Source organism: Strix aluco, chromosome 26 (assembly GCF_031877795.1).
Source record: "Strix aluco isolate bStrAlu1 chromosome 26, bStrAlu1.hap1, whole genome shotgun sequence".
In the NCBI taxonomy this organism is placed as follows: Eukaryota; Metazoa; Chordata; class Aves; order Strigiformes; family Strigidae; genus Strix; species Strix aluco.
In genome coordinates this window covers 2,570,612-2,587,789 of record NC_133956.1, presented here as the reverse complement: position 1 = coordinate 2,587,789, position 17,178 = coordinate 2,570,612, and positions in this window count along the sequence as shown.

Here is a 17,178-nt window from a genome sequence, read left to right as displayed (position 1 = left end):
GCGATGGGGCTCTGTCAGGCAGCCCTAATGATGGCGGTTAATTAGGGGTTGGGGCGAGCTCCCGCGCCGCCGGGGCTGCAATTTGGGAGGCTCATTCTGAAACGGGGGTGCGATGCAGGGGTTGCATGTTGCAGAGCCACGGCGACTGCTGTGAGGCGAGGAAGAGGAGGAAGAGCAGGAGGAAACATAATTTTGGGCAAGCAGCAGCATGCATCCCTCCTCCTGCACCGATTTGGCTCTCCTTCCTTCCCGGAACAAGCTGGGATTTCTCCGTGGGCTGGCAGGGCCAGCACAGGCACCGCGCAGCCCGGGGCCATATCCTGCACAGCCCGAGCTATCGGGGAGTCAGGACAAGGCTCAGGGACCCCCATCTCCGGGGTCGGCCGAAGAACAGCCACCCCCATGCACGGTGCCCGGTGGCACATGGGGCTGCCCGGCCGAGCGAGGAGCCAGACACCGGCGCGATAGTCCCGTGCTGCCAGGGGCTGCGGCTGCCGCAGAAGGAGGGGGTGAGGCGGCCCCCCCAACCCTCCGCTGCCAAGTCGGCGCTTTTGTCTGCACATCCATTACTGGAGCAGCTTTTGACTTCAGCAGAGATCGTGTCTCTGGCCTTCAGCAAATGGCTTTTTCAAGGTGAACATCAGCTTTCTGCCAGAGCTGAAGCTTTTGGGAGCTTTTAAAAGAGCATCCTTTATTCGGCGGCAGCAGCTGGAGTCCCTAAGTGAGATCAGGGCCCCGTGGTGCCGAACCCCTCAGCTCCTGCCTGGAGAAACTCCCGGGCAAGACCAGGAGGCAAAGGAGAAAACAAGCACATGGAGGAAAATATGAGGAGAGGGGCAGGAGGCACGGAGGGTCCCGTGGGACTGTGGGGCTGTAGCCATGGGGCTGTCCCACCCTGGGGTGCGGGGGGAGGAGGGAGGTCGTGTGTGACCCCGGCTCTGGGGAGAGAAAGAGGCTGTTGGGTTTTGGAGACTGGTGAGGGAAGTGTGAAAGCCTGGGCAGGGGGCTGGGGGCAGCCGAGGGGACAATAAGGACAGGGACAGCGTGAGCCAGTGTCCGAGATGTTGCTCCATCCCCAGGACTGCCAGCGCGCGGGGTGATGGAGAGGTGAGAACGCGGAGATCAAACGGGCAGCGGATGCAGAGAGGGGGAAAGTCTGATGTTGGTGACGAGGATGACATCGGTGCCGCTTCCTTGGTCCCCTGCAGGTGACAAACTCATCCCGCTCCCCGTCTCCATCAGGCACAAAGCGCCGGGTACCCACCCGACCACCCCCGGCGCAGGAGAGGGCTGTGCGGGAGCGCTCAGAGGGCTCACGCGAGAGCACCTGAATAATTTATGCATGAGCACCCGTTCAGCTCATGCACAAACACCCAATTAATTTTTGCATGGCTGCCCAAGTAATCCACGCATGACCGCCTAATTAATTCACGCATAGTGCCCAACCACCCACCTCGAGCCTCTTGTTAGCGGCTGCCGGGGTGCTGGCACGGGCAGACCCGCAGGGTGCTGGCAGCAGGACGAGGTTGGGGCTGGGGCTGCCCCTCCCGCAGCGTCCGCAGGAGGACAGATCCTGCCCTGGGAGCTTCGTTAGAGGAACCGCCGCAGAATTTCAGGCTCTTTCTGGCTGTTCTGTGAATGTGGCAAGTGAGAAAGGCAGCTGCTGGGAAGGGGGTCAGGAAGGAGCTGCAGCTGGTGGGGATCCAGGGCTTTCTGCAGATGAAAGAGCTGTGAAGTCCCTGAGCAGGAGCATCGGTGCGGGGCTGCCTGGAGAGGAGGGTCTGTGAGCACCTCGGGGAGCCGGGATGCTGGGGAGAGCAGCAGGGCCGAGGCAAGGGGGTGCCCCCAGCGCACCCAGAGCTCTGTGTTCACCCCTGGCTATTTGCAGTAGCTCTCTGCCCCACGGCAAGAGGGGAAACGGGGTGGCCAAGAGCTGAGCACGAAGCGGGGAGAGGCTGTTCTCTGGGCAAACGGAGAGGATGAGCTAAAAATCCAGGTTAGCAACTGCCTTTGAGCTGGGAGCCCCTTTTGGGAACTGGTATCCCATATCCAGCCCCCTCCCGGCCTCCGTGGCGCAGGGGGGGTCTCCACTGGCATCGCTGCTGCCACAGGACCTGGAGGTGCAGAGCCCCCAGCAAAGCAGCCGGCAAGGAGCAAACGGGCCCCGGGTTGAGCATCAGGCCTGGCTCTGCCGGCAGCAAATGGTTGCCTGCAGGCAGGAGAAAGCCCAAAATCTGGCCAGGGATGCTCTGCAACCACTGCAGCATGCGGTCATGCTCCCGTCATCTTGTTCCTTTGCCAGCTGTTGGGGACAGGAGGCATCTGGGGACATGGAGAGCCGGGGACGAGCCCTTCTCCCATCCCCTCCCTGCCTGCCGGCGTGGCTCAGCCCCGGCACAGCCTCCGTATTTCCCCGGCAGTTTGGGAAGCAGAAGGTGAGAGCGAGCGTGCGTGGCGAGCTCCGCTCTGCCTTGTCATCCTCCTCTGCCGCCCAGCCGACGCGCCTGTCAGCGGCACGGTGCCGGCGCTCGCCGCCCCCTCCGCCGCCGGGGCGAGGGAAGCGTGTTCCCATTTATTTTTGGGTTGAATCCCCGTGGTGGTGGGGCAGCTGCAGGGAGGGGGCCCATCCGGCCATCTGGCTGCCTCCCCTGGGTGCCACCGGCCCCTCAACCCCACTCAGCCACCGAAGGCGAGGGTCTTGTGGGCAGGGACAGGAGAGGTGGCGCTGGGGCTGCGGGATGGGGACGGTGGCACGGGGGGGGACTGGCAGCATCCCGGGGCATGGCGAGCTGGACTGAGCCGGGGTCACGCGTGTGCCGAGCCTCTCCCGAGCAGGTTCCGGCGGGTGAAATGGCAGCACCTGGCCGGCTATATTTAGGAGGAATGTAGGGCAGGCTGGAGCATCCCAGGCGATCGCCTTCCCGCAGCACGGACCGCAGCATGTGAGGGCTGGAGCAAGCGCTGCCTGCGAGCTCTGGCAGGCAAAGGGGGGGGCCTGGCCCCCGAGCAGATGGGGGCTGCTGCCCGGGTGCGTGTGTGCAGGCATGCTCCAGCTCTGGCCAGCTGGCAAAATGCTCGGGAGATTTCCTCCGAAGGTTTTTTTGCTGTGGCTGAGGGCTCGTGGAAGTGTGGCTGGAGTGCACCCGTGGCAGATAAGCCCCAGCCCCGAGGATGGGGAAGGCTCGAGGGCTGTAGGGTGCTCCCCAATCCACTGCTCCCCAGTCCTGCTCCAGCGGTCGAGCTCTTTATCCGGCTGCCGTGTTGCTGGCAGCGCGCCGTCAGCCTCGGTCACACTGATCTCCTCTCAATAGAGGCCTTTGTTCTGCTGCACAGGAGATGTTTAATTCCTATTATTGCCATTAGCATAAAAGTACAAAGAAAGGTGAAGGGAGGAAAATCTTTCCTGTCTCCTAATTCCCCAGGTCTCTGCGGCACAGTGAGCGGGAGGGGGCTGCCAGCCGCTGCCCTGGTGTTGGGCTGGATTTGTCACCCAGGAGGGTGCTGGGGAGGGAGGGTTTGGCACCGTGGCTGGGTGACCAGGGTGCTGCGGGTATCTCCCACCCTGCCAGCACTGGTCCTGTGAGTCTCACATGGACACCGTGCCCTTTGCTGGCCGCGGTGGGAGCCCCTGGCTGCACCCCAGCAGCCCCCAGACCCCTGGGAAGCCGCTCTGGGCTTGGGACTGGCTTTGTCTACATCTCTGGGCTCATCCCCAGCTGCTTCCAGCAGCATGCGCTTGTGTGAAAAGGGCCAACGCTGCCTTTGCTGCAGGTCAGCCCCAAAATGTCCCCAGGCTCTTCATTCCTGTCGTTTCCCACGTGTTTCGGGTGGAGCGAAACCCACCGTCCCCCTCCACCCTCAGCGCTCAGCTTTGGCGGCCTCAGGAGAGCAGCGTGTCACCCAGCTGTCACTGCTCCCCCCCAACGCTGTCCCCGGTGCTCCCAGTGAGGCTTCTGTCCCCATGTCCATCAGTCCCTCGCCACCGGTGGGCCAGCCCAGCCTGGCAGCGTGGCCATCACCTCCTCATCCCACTGCTCCGCAGTGGCCGTGATCCGGCTTCACCGCAGCACTCGCCTGGGTGCAGGGTCCCCACTGCCCGTGTGCCGCTGGGGTCACCTCCTTTGTCATTCTGAGGGGCTTCTGGGGATCCACTGGACTGAAGTGGGGGTCTCTGTTCTGGTCCATGGAGGGGTGTGGATGCTGTCGGACCCTGGGGCCACCACCCTGGGGACTGTGGCAGCCCTGGGGCCACCACCCACAGTTACACCCAAGCTCCAGCACAGCGTGCGTCTCGGCTTCACATCACCAAGAATGAGATGAGTGAAAACTCTTTTCCCCCCCCTCCTCCTCCTCCTCCTCCTCTCCCCCTCCTCCTCTGAGGGCTGTGGAAGCCACTCACAGCCCCTCCCCAGCCGGGTGAGCCCAGGTGGCCCCGTTGGGCTGGGCTGGTGGCAGCGATGCGCTGCGGACCCAGGCTGTGGGCGCTGCGCTCGTGGTTCTGCACCGCTGCCAGCGCAGCAATGCCATGGCCTCGCGCCAGCTCCACCGGCTTCCCGGGAGGCTGGTGGGAAACTGGAGCTGCTGAAGGACCTGGTGGTCCCCCCAGTACGTGTGGGAACGGGGAGAGGGCACACAGGGCCGATGCTCTGCCAGGGGTTTCACTCGCTTGGGTGATTTCTGAGTTGCGCCCCAGTGGCTCGATGGGAGGGAGAGGAGAGCTGGGAAGTGCTGGGAGCTGAGCTGGGTTTTGGACGGGCGCCCTTTGCCGGGGCATCTGGATGCTGAAAGTGGCTTCATGCTGCTGGCCCAGTCCTTAAAATTCTGGGGAGGGATTTCATCCCGCCTGCTGGTCTCCACCTCTGCGGGACCCGGCCACTGTCGAGTGGTCAATGCAGATGCTGCCGATTGGGGCATTAAATTTAAAGAGCTGATTAAATGCAATGAAAACCGTGTCAGCTCGTTGTCAGTGAGGAGAATGCATCAGGGCTGCGGATTAGAGGCTGAGTGACGGCTGGGGATTGCAGGCAGACAGCCGATCAATCAGCAGCCGAGCTGGCAGAGGGGGAAGATTCCCTGGTCCTGGTGTGCCGGCTCGGGTGGGGAACAGCCCTGGATTCTTTGTGGTCTCCTTCCCTGGGTGCTCCTCTCGGCCGTGTCTGAACCCGGTGGTTGGGACCAAACCTGCTGGGAAAGCTCCAGGCATGCCCAGCTCCGGGCAATGATGTTTCTCGACCTCAAGCGAAGGAGCTGGGGTTGCATTGGGTTGCAAACGTGCAGGTATCAGCCCACGCTGAGCTCTCCCTCAAAACCAGGGGCTGGGGCCAGACCTCCAGCGCCCGCGGCTGCTCACGCCGGCTGCCGCAGCTCCCTCGCTGCCGGCTGCTGCTGGCAGGCGCTGCCGGTTTATCGCCGCTTCACACCCTCCCTTCCCGCCCCGCGCCGAAGCGTGGATTTCTCGCACGCCTGCGAGGCAGGAGCAGCCGCGCCGGGGCTGCGTGGGGGGAGGCGGGGGACAGTGTGGGGTTCCGCACCCCCCTCCTCGCCCTCCCATGCTCCGGATCCAGCACGGAGATGCCGGCAGGGCTGTGGGAGCTGTAGCTCTTGCATGTCTTCAGCTCTTTTCGTGCTTCATTTCCCCACTTTGTAGGAAAGGAGAGGCGGAGGCTGCGGTGCCAGCAGAGCTCGCAGCGCCGGTGCCGGCTCAGCCCGTGGAGCCCATCGTGGTGGACTCGTGGCTCTGCTGCGTGTGGCTGGAGCAGCCTGGGGACTGGCAGTGCTGGGGCTGGCCTGCCTTTAATTCTGGTATAAATAAATGTAAAACGATCATCTGTTCTTCGGGGGGCATCCAGCCTTTCCTCTCCTTCCCTTGGTTAATTAATTTAATGGTTTTATGATTGCAAAGAGATTAGCTAGGAGATATATAATCTATATATAGAGGTATAGAGGGGACTATAGATAGCACATAAAAGTGAGAACAACCCCCACTCCCCTTGAATTGGGAACTTTTGAAGCGAAGGGGAGGCCTTGCTGGAGGACGTTGATGGAGTGCCTGGATCCAGCCGACTCACTGCAAATCATGGGAGATGCTCGCCGGGATTTAGAGGGGCTGGTGCGTGCCGGGAGGCGAGCGAGGGAAGGGTGGGAATCCCAGTACGCCGAGCTGGGGCACAAACGGCCGTAACTGGTGATGGATGAAGCAGAGGGATGGGAGGGCAGCGTGTCGGGAGCAGGGCTGGTGGGTGCCTGACCAGGGCTGTGCTCTGGACGTGTCCCCTGTGTCCCCAGGGTGCACAGAGCAGGGTGCTGCGGGGACCTGTGGTGTGCTGGGAGGGATGGAGATGCTCCTGGCTCCATCTCATCTGCTGCCATCCCCACAATGTCCCCATGTCCCCCAGCCCAGCCCGGCCCTGCTGCCCGCTCCCTCTCCAAGGGCTCCCTTGTCACTACAGGGCAGGGATCTGGGGGGGCAGGAGCAGACACACCCCGTAGAGGGACTTCTGGTGCATTTTGGGAGGCTCAGCAAGGACCAGTGATGGCCCTGGGGTGAGGCTGAGCTCCTCTGCAAGATCTGAACTCTGGCTCTTCCCCCTCTCCCCCTCCGCTTCAGGCCCAGCCCCGTGCCCCCGTGCCTGGCAGCGCTGTGACAAGCCCCATCCTCCTCCCGCGCTGCAGAGAGCCCTGGTCCCTCTGCCCGCAGCAGCTCCCTTTGTGTGGGGAACAAAGCCGGTCCCCGAGCGAACACGAGTCTATCGCAGGATCTGTCATGGAGGGAACGGCCTGGAGCATCCGTCCATGGTGCCGGGGAGGGAAGGTGAGGTGGGAGCTGAGCACCGCCAGCTCGTGACATGCACCGTGGGCAGGCGCACGAGGGCTGATGCTGCAGCTGGGGGTGATGCTCCTGCACTTGCTGCTTGAAAATAGCGTTTACCCCCCCTTGGTGCATCTTGTCGAGCACCGTGGCCGCCCCGGTGATGCCCCTCACCCCAGAGCAGGGATGGGGGGGCCATGGAAACCTCGATGCTGCAGCACCCATGAGACGGTGGCTCTCTCCTTGCCGGGACCCAAGAATTTGCAGCCCTGGGGTTGAGGGTGATGGGAGCTTTTCTGGAAGGGACAGAAGGTCCCCAGCACCAGGCCAGCTCTGTGATGCCTCCCGGGGCTGGCTGCATGGCTGGCGGAGGGGGGGCAGCGCCGGAGCAATCACTGTGCACGCCGTTTAGGCTTGATGCTGTTATCATGTTCGAATCTCCGGAGGCAGCGAGCTGCAGATTGACTTTGACAAACACGGCCCAGAAGCTGCGTCTTGGCGGATGCAAATTATTCAGCAACTCCCGGGAAAAACGCTCCCAGACAGCGTGGCGGTGGGGTACGGGCTGTAACACCCTGTCACATCCCCTGCCAGCAACAGCTGAGCCAGGTTCCGCCCCCCCTCAACCACCGCCACCCTCCCGACAAGCAGCGGTGGGGGAACAGGGCATGGGGGACCGTGCATCGGGGGGGTCCCCAAAAGCAGGTGGGTGCAAGGCTGGGGAGGTGACACAAGGGGACAGAACCCTCCCCGGCTGTCGTTGTGGGCAGCAGACCCTCATCAGAGCCACAGGCCATGTGTGCACTGGGGAGCATGAGTGCATGTGGGTGCATGTCCAGTCACATACGGGGAGACGCCTAAAGCATCCCAGTTCATCCCAGTTCATCCCAGGATTGCCTCTTGCTCCACAGGGCTGGGCTGGGTGTGAGATTAAGCTCCAAGAGTAGCTCGGAGCCGTGTGCCGGGGTTGTTTCAAAATTGGCTGGGAGCTGATAATCGAGGAGATGAAGATCTAGAAGATGTCTCCTGGGGTCATTTTACAGATCTGATTTGCCAGACGCTGGGCAGGTAGATCTTGCAGAAAAGCTTGTTGTCAGCTGAGATTCAATTCACGCTCAGAAAATAAGCAGCAGCGAAACTGTTCCTGGCTGTGCGCCTGGAGCAGAACCGTCCCCGGGGCTGTCCCCACGTGGGTGACATCGAGGGTTGGATGCTGCAGCCTTGTCCGGGGTGAGCTGTTACAGCCCCAAACAAGCGCCGTTTGCATTAAGAAATGGGACTTTGTTCCTCAGCCTTTGTTGCAGAGGTGCCTGTGCCCGGCCGCTGCAGGAGCCTGGGCAAGCCGGGCTGTGGGGACACGGCGTGGGACCTCTGCTGGGACCCAGCCTGGAGCAACCCACGGGGGTTTTGAGACCCTCCCCTGCCCCAGCCCCAGGTTTTGCCTCGCTCCTGGGTCCCACAAAGCCCTCCCGAACTCCAAGGATCAAGCGGGCAAATCCTTGAGATGAGCATGGGAGACAAATGACAAGGGGAGAAGATGCTTCGAGCCAATCCCTTCTGGAGGTGGCATTTAAGCAGATGGAGGAGTGGAGCCGGTGCTGTCTGAGGAGGATGTGATGGAAATGTGAATATGGAGAGGGTGCTCCGGCTGCCTCGCGGGAACTGGTGCCCTCCGAGATCTTAATAAAACAACAGCCTGTGGCCGCTGACCCACAACCAGCTCCTTGTAGAGACGCTGCCGGCCCTTTGGAGATGGCAGGAGCCACTTTCAAGGCTCTTTAGGGCCCCTGGCCGCGGGCTGGAGGCTTCCAGGGCTCCCTCCGCTTCCCGGGAGGTAGATGGGAGCTGGGCAGTGCCGGGGTGGCATCACTCGCCCTTTGAAAAAAGGCTTTTGCTGCCCTCGCTGCCGGCTCTGCCCAGGTGCCGCGGGGAGCCTGGCACAGGGCTCTGCCAGCCCCGTGCCCACCATCGCAGCTGCCTCTTGCCGGGACAGCGAAGCGGCTGCATCGGCTCTCGTGGCCGGACCGCGACCAGGCGAGGCTCCCGTGCCCAGCCCTCCCAACACCGAGCCACGTTTGGCGTTAATATTTATCTATCAGCGGCTTGTAATTAGGCCTTTCAATGATGCTCCTGTACTCGGTTGAAGTAGATAAATGCGGATGATCTGCGAGCGGAGCGGCAGGCTTGCTTGGGTATGTGCTTCGCGTCTAGATCAATAGCAGGGCTTGGTTAAAATTTTCCATGATGCTTTTCCATGTGCCGCCGCTCCCGCTCGGCTGGTTCTGCCGCCTCCTCGGGAAGGGGGACGCAGGGCAGGAGCCACCGCTTGGGGGGGAATTTCCCCTCCAGTGGTTTTCCCACATTTTTGGGGCTTGGTGTCCTGGTGCTGCAGCGGTGGGCAGGGATGGGGATGAGCCAGGCGGGAGGGAGCTGGCGCCGTGGTGTGGGGACGCAGGGACTGCCAGAGTGGGGTCAGGCAGGATGGTCCCCACCAGTGCCAGCTGGGGAGGGACATCTCCATCTGTCCCCATCCCTGGGGTACCCACAGACCCCCCCACTAGCAGGGCGTCCCGAGGCATGTCTCGCCACATGCAGGATGGCTTCCTGAGGCCGCTCAACGCAGCCGGCCGGGGCTGCAGGGTGCTGGATGCGGCCGGGGCCGCTGCTCGGGAGGCGCGTGGTGCCGCGGGCAGCATCCCAGGCCCCGTGCAGCTGCTGCCGTGGCAGGAGCCATTCGGGTTCCTCTCGGATCTCTCCCCGTGCTGCTTCCCATCTGCTGTATTATTTCAGCATTTAATTATTTACCGCGGGCTGTGTGGGCAGCTGTACAGAGGCAGTTATTGCTTAATTGAGCTACTTGACTCCAGCGCTGCCAAAATAATAACACGCGTGAAAAAAAAAGATACCCCCTCAACAAGCAGCCCGGCATGTGGGCAGACCTGCCCGTGGTGGTGGGGGACAACACCCACTCCACAGGGGTGGAACTGGGCTTCCAAGGGAGATTTGGGGTGTTCACCACCCGCCCCCCCATGCATGCAGCCCATCTCACCCCGAGGACTGCAAAATCCAGCCCGAAGGGTGCAGGATGCCCCAAGGAAGCGAGCGCTCAGTGCCTGGGGCAGTTGTTGGGGTGCTGGGGGTGGCCCAGCACAGATGCTGCTGCCCAGCCGTGGCAGTGCCCGGCCAAGGAGTCGCCAGCATCCACCCGCCAACAGCCCGTGCCTGGGGCTGGCATCTCCCCGGCAGCACCACGCTCCCCTGTCTACAGCGGGGCAGAGCTCAGGGCTTCTCGTCCAGCTGAAGTTGGAAATGGGGAGTTTTGCAGCGTTTTCCCATTTCCCAGAGGGAATCCAGCACTGGGCTCTCCCTGCCCCTTCTGCCACTAATTCCCTGTGACCTCCATGTCTGTCGCCAGGCGCGGTGTCCCCAGGACGACTACATGGGAACCCCCGTCCCTCCGGCTGGCAGTGAAGAAGCTCCATCCGTCCCTATTTCCAGAGAACGCAGAGCTCCGTGGATGAAAGCTCGGGGTAATTGATATTATTATCGAATCCAGCAGGATGCAGATTGTCACAGAGCAAACATCTGCCCACTGCTCCTCAGGGAGCCCAGGGGAGAGGAGAGGGAGAGGGGGCCGCCGCGGCTGCTCACATCTTCCCCCCGCAGTGGGGCTGGTGACGATGGGAGGGAGGATGAAGTAAGGGAGACCCGAGCGTGTGTGTTGGGGTGTGTGCATGCGCATCTGTGCACGCACGTGCGTGTGTAGGTGTGCACGTGGGGGTGTGTACACCCGTGTGTGTGCAGCTGGGGAACGCCTGCACCTCGGGGCTGTGTGATTTGGTGATGGGGCTCATCGTGCCCAGAAGTGCACGGGGCTCAGGGCTCGGACCCGGAGCTGTCTGTCCCCCGCACCCGCCACTGTCCCCATCTCCTGTGTGCTCTCTCCGCACCGTCACATCAGAAGGGACAATTTATCAGCCTCTAAAAGCTGCTGGGACTGCATGTGCCTGGAGGTAACGGCTTCTGGTGTGTAAAGGATGGCAGCCATAAATACGCTCCGGGATGTTCTTTGCGGCGGCGAAGCAGCGAGGCGAGGACTTTTGTCTTTGCTCAGCCCCTCAATCACTTGACCCCGCGCTGCAGCCTCCTCCCACCAGCCCCGGGCTGGGGAGCGGGATGGCTGTGGTGGCAGGGACAGGGGGGACACTGAGAGCCAAATTGCTGCTAGCCCCGGGGCTGGATGCAGCCCCCAGCACACCGGGGTGGCTGGAGGGGAGCAGAGCTGTGGGCTGGGGGACACGGAGGTGGCCCTGGCACGGCGTCACGGCAAGCAGCACGGCTGGTTTGGCATTTTGGAGGCTCTGGCTGTCACTGCCAGCTGCCTCTCTCCTGTTACCAGCCTGGTGGGAGAAATCATATAATTTGTAGCTGCCTTTTATTTCCCTCCTGACGTGGCATAAATACAACTCTGCTGGCCCCCGCAGCACCGCTCTCCCTGGCCGTGCCTCTCGCCGCCGGGCACAGAGGTGGCTCAGGGCTTTTGTGTCTTTGTGCCCTGCTTGGAGCAGCAGTGTAGCAGTGTGCAGGGATGAGGAGTGATGCTGGCCCAGGGCGGTGCCATCCCCTCAGGAATCTGGGGCCGTGCCCTGCTGTGACACAGCTCATGGTGACACCCCAGCTCCGTCCTGCGCTTGGCAGCGCCTTTCCCCATTGCAGGGCTGTGGTGGGGATGGGAAGAGACATTTATGTGAATGTAGGAGAGGGATGAAGGGGTGAGCGAGGATGTAACAGTTCCAGACTGTGGGTGCTGGGCAGGTGGATGGGTCCTTTGTGGGTCCCTGTCCCCTCAGTGTTTTGGGGTTGAGCCCAGCCCTGAGCAAGGGCAGGGCCACCCTGTTAGGGACCCTGAATTGCTGGGGGGCTCGTGGGTCTCTAATGAGGGTCCCTAACGAGGGCAGCGAGCAGCTGCAGGGCTGGGTGGGTGGCTGTGGGTTTCCTCCCCACCCATGAGCCCAGCTGCACTGCGTGAGGAGGAGGAGGGTGGAGGTGGTTCCTGCCCTGTTTGCAGAGGGTCAAGTGTGGGGTGGGGAGCTTGGAGCAGTTGGGTCCCTGCGCTGGGACCCTCTGGGGCTGTGCACAGCTGAGCTGGGCCACTGAGCTGGGCCACCAAGATCTGGGGACCACGACTGCTGGCACACAGATGGAGACAGGCCAGGCTGGGGGAGCTGAGGTGGGTGAGTGTTGCGTGTTGGGCTGCAGCCCCTGCGTGTTGGGGGACACCTTGGGGTCATTCCTGGGCCCCCATGAGGGTCACTGAGCCCGACTGTGCCACCTCGGGCTGTCTCCAGAGCCAACCTTGAGAAAGATGCGGCTGAGTGTGTTTGCCACCGGTTGGGAAGCAGTTGTGTGCAGAGCAATAAATTAATTAAACCCATCAAATAAAACAGCACAACAGCCCCAGTGGGATCCTTGCTAATGCATTTACTGGTTGCATTTAGGTATTAATACCCTGACAGGAGGGTTTTAATTATCAGCCTTTAAACCCAGTTTTCTCCTCCCCACCCAAGCGTCTCCCGGCGCAGGTTCCCGCATCCCGTGGGAGCTCGTGTCGCTCTCCGAGAGCATCCCTGCTCCCCGCCAGCACCCGCGGCCCCATCCCAGCCCATCTCCCACAGTCATCCTCTTGCCGCTGCTCCGCCGGGACCCCGGCAAACGAGGATCAAACCGAATTAGCATGAAGCTCTTGCATAAAGATCCAGCAAAGCAAAGTGATTCCCGGCTGATCCAATCGCGCTGCTGTAACCGGCGTTGCCGGAGAGCCGGGGGCGGCGGGGGGAAGAGCGTGGTGGGGCTTGGTGTGGGGAAAAGGGCCGGCGTGTTGTGGTTTTTGATAAATTGTTGATAATCTCGGCTGCTGGAGGAGCTCGCGGGATCTCTTCTTTATTCAGGAAAAAGAAGAAAACCTAAATCTGAGAGCTTAAGCAGCCCCAGTTGTCTCAGTGCGAAACCCGGGGAGGTTTTTGCCAGGGTTGTAATGTGGATGGCGGCACCACGCCCCCGGCAGCCAGTGGCACGGTCAGTGCCGGTGTCGATCCGTTGGGTCTCTCCATCCTGCCCTGGGAGTCAACACGTGGCCGGTTCCCCCTTGTCCCCCGGCTGGAGCCCGTGTCCGGAGCTGCCCTCAATGCTGGCTCATGCCCCTGCCCATCCCTGGGCTCAAATCCTTGAAAATGGGAAAAAAAAGGGATTTTGCAGGCTGATGGAAAGTGTCTCTGCTCAGCCCTCGGCTCCCTCTCACCCGTGTGCTCCCAATGCCTTCGCCTGGGGAGCACCCCTGGGTGCTGCTGTCCCAGCACAGTGCCGCTGCACCCGTCCGGCCCTGTCTCTCCTGCCTGGAGCTTTGCCTCCTCGCAGGATGGGATCCAGCAGAAGGACATGCACAATTTAACCACATATTGCAGGCTTAATAACAGAGTCATTAGGAGTTTAGAAATTAAAAGGGGAAAAATAAGCCAGCGCTGGGTGCAAAGGCAGAGGAGGCAGGGAGGTGCTGGGTGGGAGTTAGTTAAATTTTAGCTGGGGCCAAACCTCCCCCTGGGCAGGGAAGGAGCTTGGGGTGGTGGTGCTGTTTTGGTGCTGGGGGTGCAGCCGGGGTTTCCCAGCCAACGAGGGTGCTGGTAGCCAGGAGCTGCTGCTCTTCAAAGCCGTCGGGAGAAGCCACCCTTGTGTTGTAGCTCCGGCCGGCGAGGCGGGAGGGACGGGGCGTTTGTCTCCCTGCCAAAATATGCTCATTGCTTCCGCACGCTAGCTTGCACAGCTAATTGTCTTTTAATCGTAATGTAGCTGTAGTCAGTTGTGGTTTAATTAGCAGCGTACCGTATCCAGGGAGCTGCTCACCGGAGCCCAGGGCTCGCTGGGGGGTTTCTTGGAGCACCCTGTGATGGAGGAGGGATTGCTGGGTTGGAATACTCACGGAGAGGAAGCGGTGTTCCTCCGGGATGGGCACGATGCTGCTGGAGGTGCAAGAAGTACTTGGGGGAAAAGCTTGGGGACGGTGCTGGACGGAGCAGGGGGAGGAGAGGGGATCCTGGAGACACCCCAGCTCCACTGGAGGGATTTGATCCTGGGCCAAATTGCGGCTGGGGGAAATGGGTGCAGGCGTGCCGGGGCGTGCTGCGACACATCGACACCGTCCCCAAATCAGCGATGGGAGCAGGGAAGGAGCCCGAGCAGATCAGTTTGTCACACTGATCACCTCCGCGGGCTGCTTCGTGGCTCTTAATTTATTGGGCTGTTGTTTTAAATATACTTTAAAGCGCAGCGCTGGGCGGAAAGCGGCGCTCTGAAGAGCGCATCTCGGGGCTTTCTCTCCATTTCCCGTCAACGAGTCGGACATAACAAATCTGCCGGGTTTATAAATCAGCCTCCCATCCCTCCCGCTGCCTGCGATGCCGCGCTGGGCTATTTCTGACTCAGGCATCAGCGTGGCAATAATGAGTCGGGCACTGGGGCTTTGCTGGCAACTGACTCGATGATGCGCAAAGCGGAGCGAGCGTGTCTTGCTCGTCAGCGGCCGCGGGTGCTGCTGGCTGCTAACGAGGGGCTTTTGCTTATCAGTGGAATAAGCAGAGGAAGGTCGGGAGCGATGTGAGGGATGGGAGGTGCTGTCACGCCGGGCAGTGTAATGGCTTTTTCAGGCACGGCTGCCCGTCAGGCCCCGAGCCGTAGGGTTGGTGTTGTCCGTGGCGAGTGGCTCTGCGCGTTGGGAAAGCCAAAATCCTCCGAAGCTGGAGGGGAGCAATCCTGGCTGGCACCCAGCAGGGTTTCCCCTGGGATTGTCCAACCCTTGCCTCGCTCCTTGTGAGACAGGACCAGGGACGTCTGGCAGTGTCGGAGATACCAGCCCAAACCACTTCTTTCCTCAAAATCACACTTTCATCCTTTCTCCTCCCCAGTTTTCACACCCTGGTTAATGGGAGCTGGGGCTGGAGGGGCTGGTTTCCTTTATCTGAATTTTTTCCAGCCCACCTGCTTTGCCGGCTGCTGCTTTGGGACAGCGTTTCAGCAGGTGTTGGGCTGCTCGCAGGGTGCAGCCACCTGCCCTGAACCCCTCCGTGGCCTCAGATCACTCAATTAGGATCTGATAAGAGTCAAAACTCGGTGCCTCGGTCAGAGATCGGTGCCTCGGTCAGAGATCGCAGCCTCCCGGCAGCGCTGGCAGAGGCAGGTTCGGCTGGAGGATGAATTGATTCCTGCTGGAGGGTCTATCCCTGCAGCACATCTGCCCGAAAAATAGTTGTCAGGGCTGGTTTGTGTGCGTGTGTATTTTCCCACCAATAAACTTCTGCCACAATTACTCCATTTTTTATCTTTATGGCCTTGGACGCTGCGGGAGATATTGGATCCATATCGAAGCAAAAGAGGACATGAAAAAAGCTACTAAAAGCAGAGAGGAGATCAGTCAAGTTGGGTGAAATACGCTATTTTGATTAAGCATTCAGCAGGTAACCCAAACATAATTTATGGGGCTTAAACAGCCACTCACCAGGTTTCTCTCAGCGCTGGGAGCCGGCTCCTTAGAAGAGAGTCGGTTCAGCGTTACCTGCAGCTCGCCACAGCCAACGGAGACCCCCGGGGACCCTCACGGCCCGAGTCCATGATGGGGCTGCACCCCTGGACTGTGATTCTGGGATGTTAAGTCTGATAAGGAGCAATTTGGGTGTGCTCGGATGGAAGAAGATGCTTTAACCACGCAGCCACCGACTGTCGAAGAGCAAACGAGAGGCAGCACAAGAGATGTTTTCTAGGAGCTGGGATTTAATTACTGGAGTAAACGAAGCCCTGCGGAGGGCAGAACCTGCGTCCTTTGGCTGGGGGAAACGCTCTCACCGCCCTGAGCAAGCCTGGCTGCAAAGCCCTGTGCTTTGGGGTCCCCAGGGATGGGCTGCAGCTGGTTTTTGGGGCTGATTGTTCAAGCCCTGCCTTGCGCCGTTGCCCGTTTGGCTGGGACCTGCTCGGCTCTGTGCTCACCGTGCCGAGGGTGTTTATCCTGGGGATGCTTTGGAGTCCTCACCCATCACCCGCTCTGATCGCAGCGTTCGCAATCCCCTGTCCTGCCGCTGCCCGCAGGTGACGTGCGGCCATCCGCCCGGCCACGGCAGGCTGCTGCGCTGGGGGTTTATGATGTGTATTAGAAAAAAAAAAGTCAATAGGAGAGGGCCGGGAGGGATGACAAGGCCCATCCATCACGGGCGAGGAGCTGCTGTCATGGCTGAGGCTTATCCCAGCGAGAAGATCGGGGCTTCATCCACTCAGGCCCTTGCCGGGTCACGCCGGCGCTGCGGGAGGGTTTTGTCTCCCACCTTGGCTCGCCCCGCTCCCTCGGCCATCCGTGACCCGGCGGAGGGGATGGCAGCGGGGCTCTGGGGGAAGGGACGGGGATTTACAGGCAGGGCTCAGCAGCGAGGCTGGGAAACGGCTGCAGGAGCTCCAGCAGCAACTGGGCATCGATGGGGCAGCGTGGTGGGGGTGCGTGGGGAGGAAGAGTGAGCGGTTTTATTAATTATCCAGCAGGAACAAGCTTTGCAAGACCTCAGGAACCTGCAACGGGTGACACCGATATGTCCCAGGGATTGTGGCACTGAAGCAGAGCTTGGTGGCCCCGACCTCGCCGCTCTCCACCCACGTGTGGAGGGGAACGCGGTCCCGTTTGCCAGCGCGGCATCGCCGGCTGCCAGAGCCCGTGTTACGGCGAGGAGGTGATGGAGGCTGGGGAAAACCAGACACAGCCTGGGCACGGCACGCGGAGAGACTGGCCCTGAGTCAGCCCAGGGCAGGCTGGCACCTCGGCTGGGCCCAAATCCCCCCCAGGGGAGTGGGGGCCGCTTTGAAGGTGTGTTAATGTGGGGCTCGGCAGAGCAGGCGGGGAGAGGAGAGGGCGGCAGGTATCCCTGCCGTACTCTGTAGGTGGGTGCCTGTCACTTAACATCAGTTAATGAGCACTTACAGCGTTATGTAAATTTGCTCTTCACTCTCACCCCGAGGAATCAAATAAGAGCAGGTGCCTTTTTTTTTTTTTTTCCCTTTCTTTTTTAACCTTGCCACAGATCATCTTTTCTTTTTCCTCCTTTTCTTTTCATTTAGCAGCAAAGCAGCCAGGAGATCACACCCAACGGTGAATTCAAACCAGCGTGTGTGGATTTCAGAGACAGGCATTACCCGGGTACCGGTACCGGGGGGAGCATCAGCCGTGCCAAGGACCCTCTGCCCGGCCTTCTCCTCCGTTACGGGGGTTTAAATCCCTCCAGAGTCCCTCTGCTGTGGTCAGCGTGTGGGTGTGAGCATCACTAAACGCTGGTGAATGTTTTTGG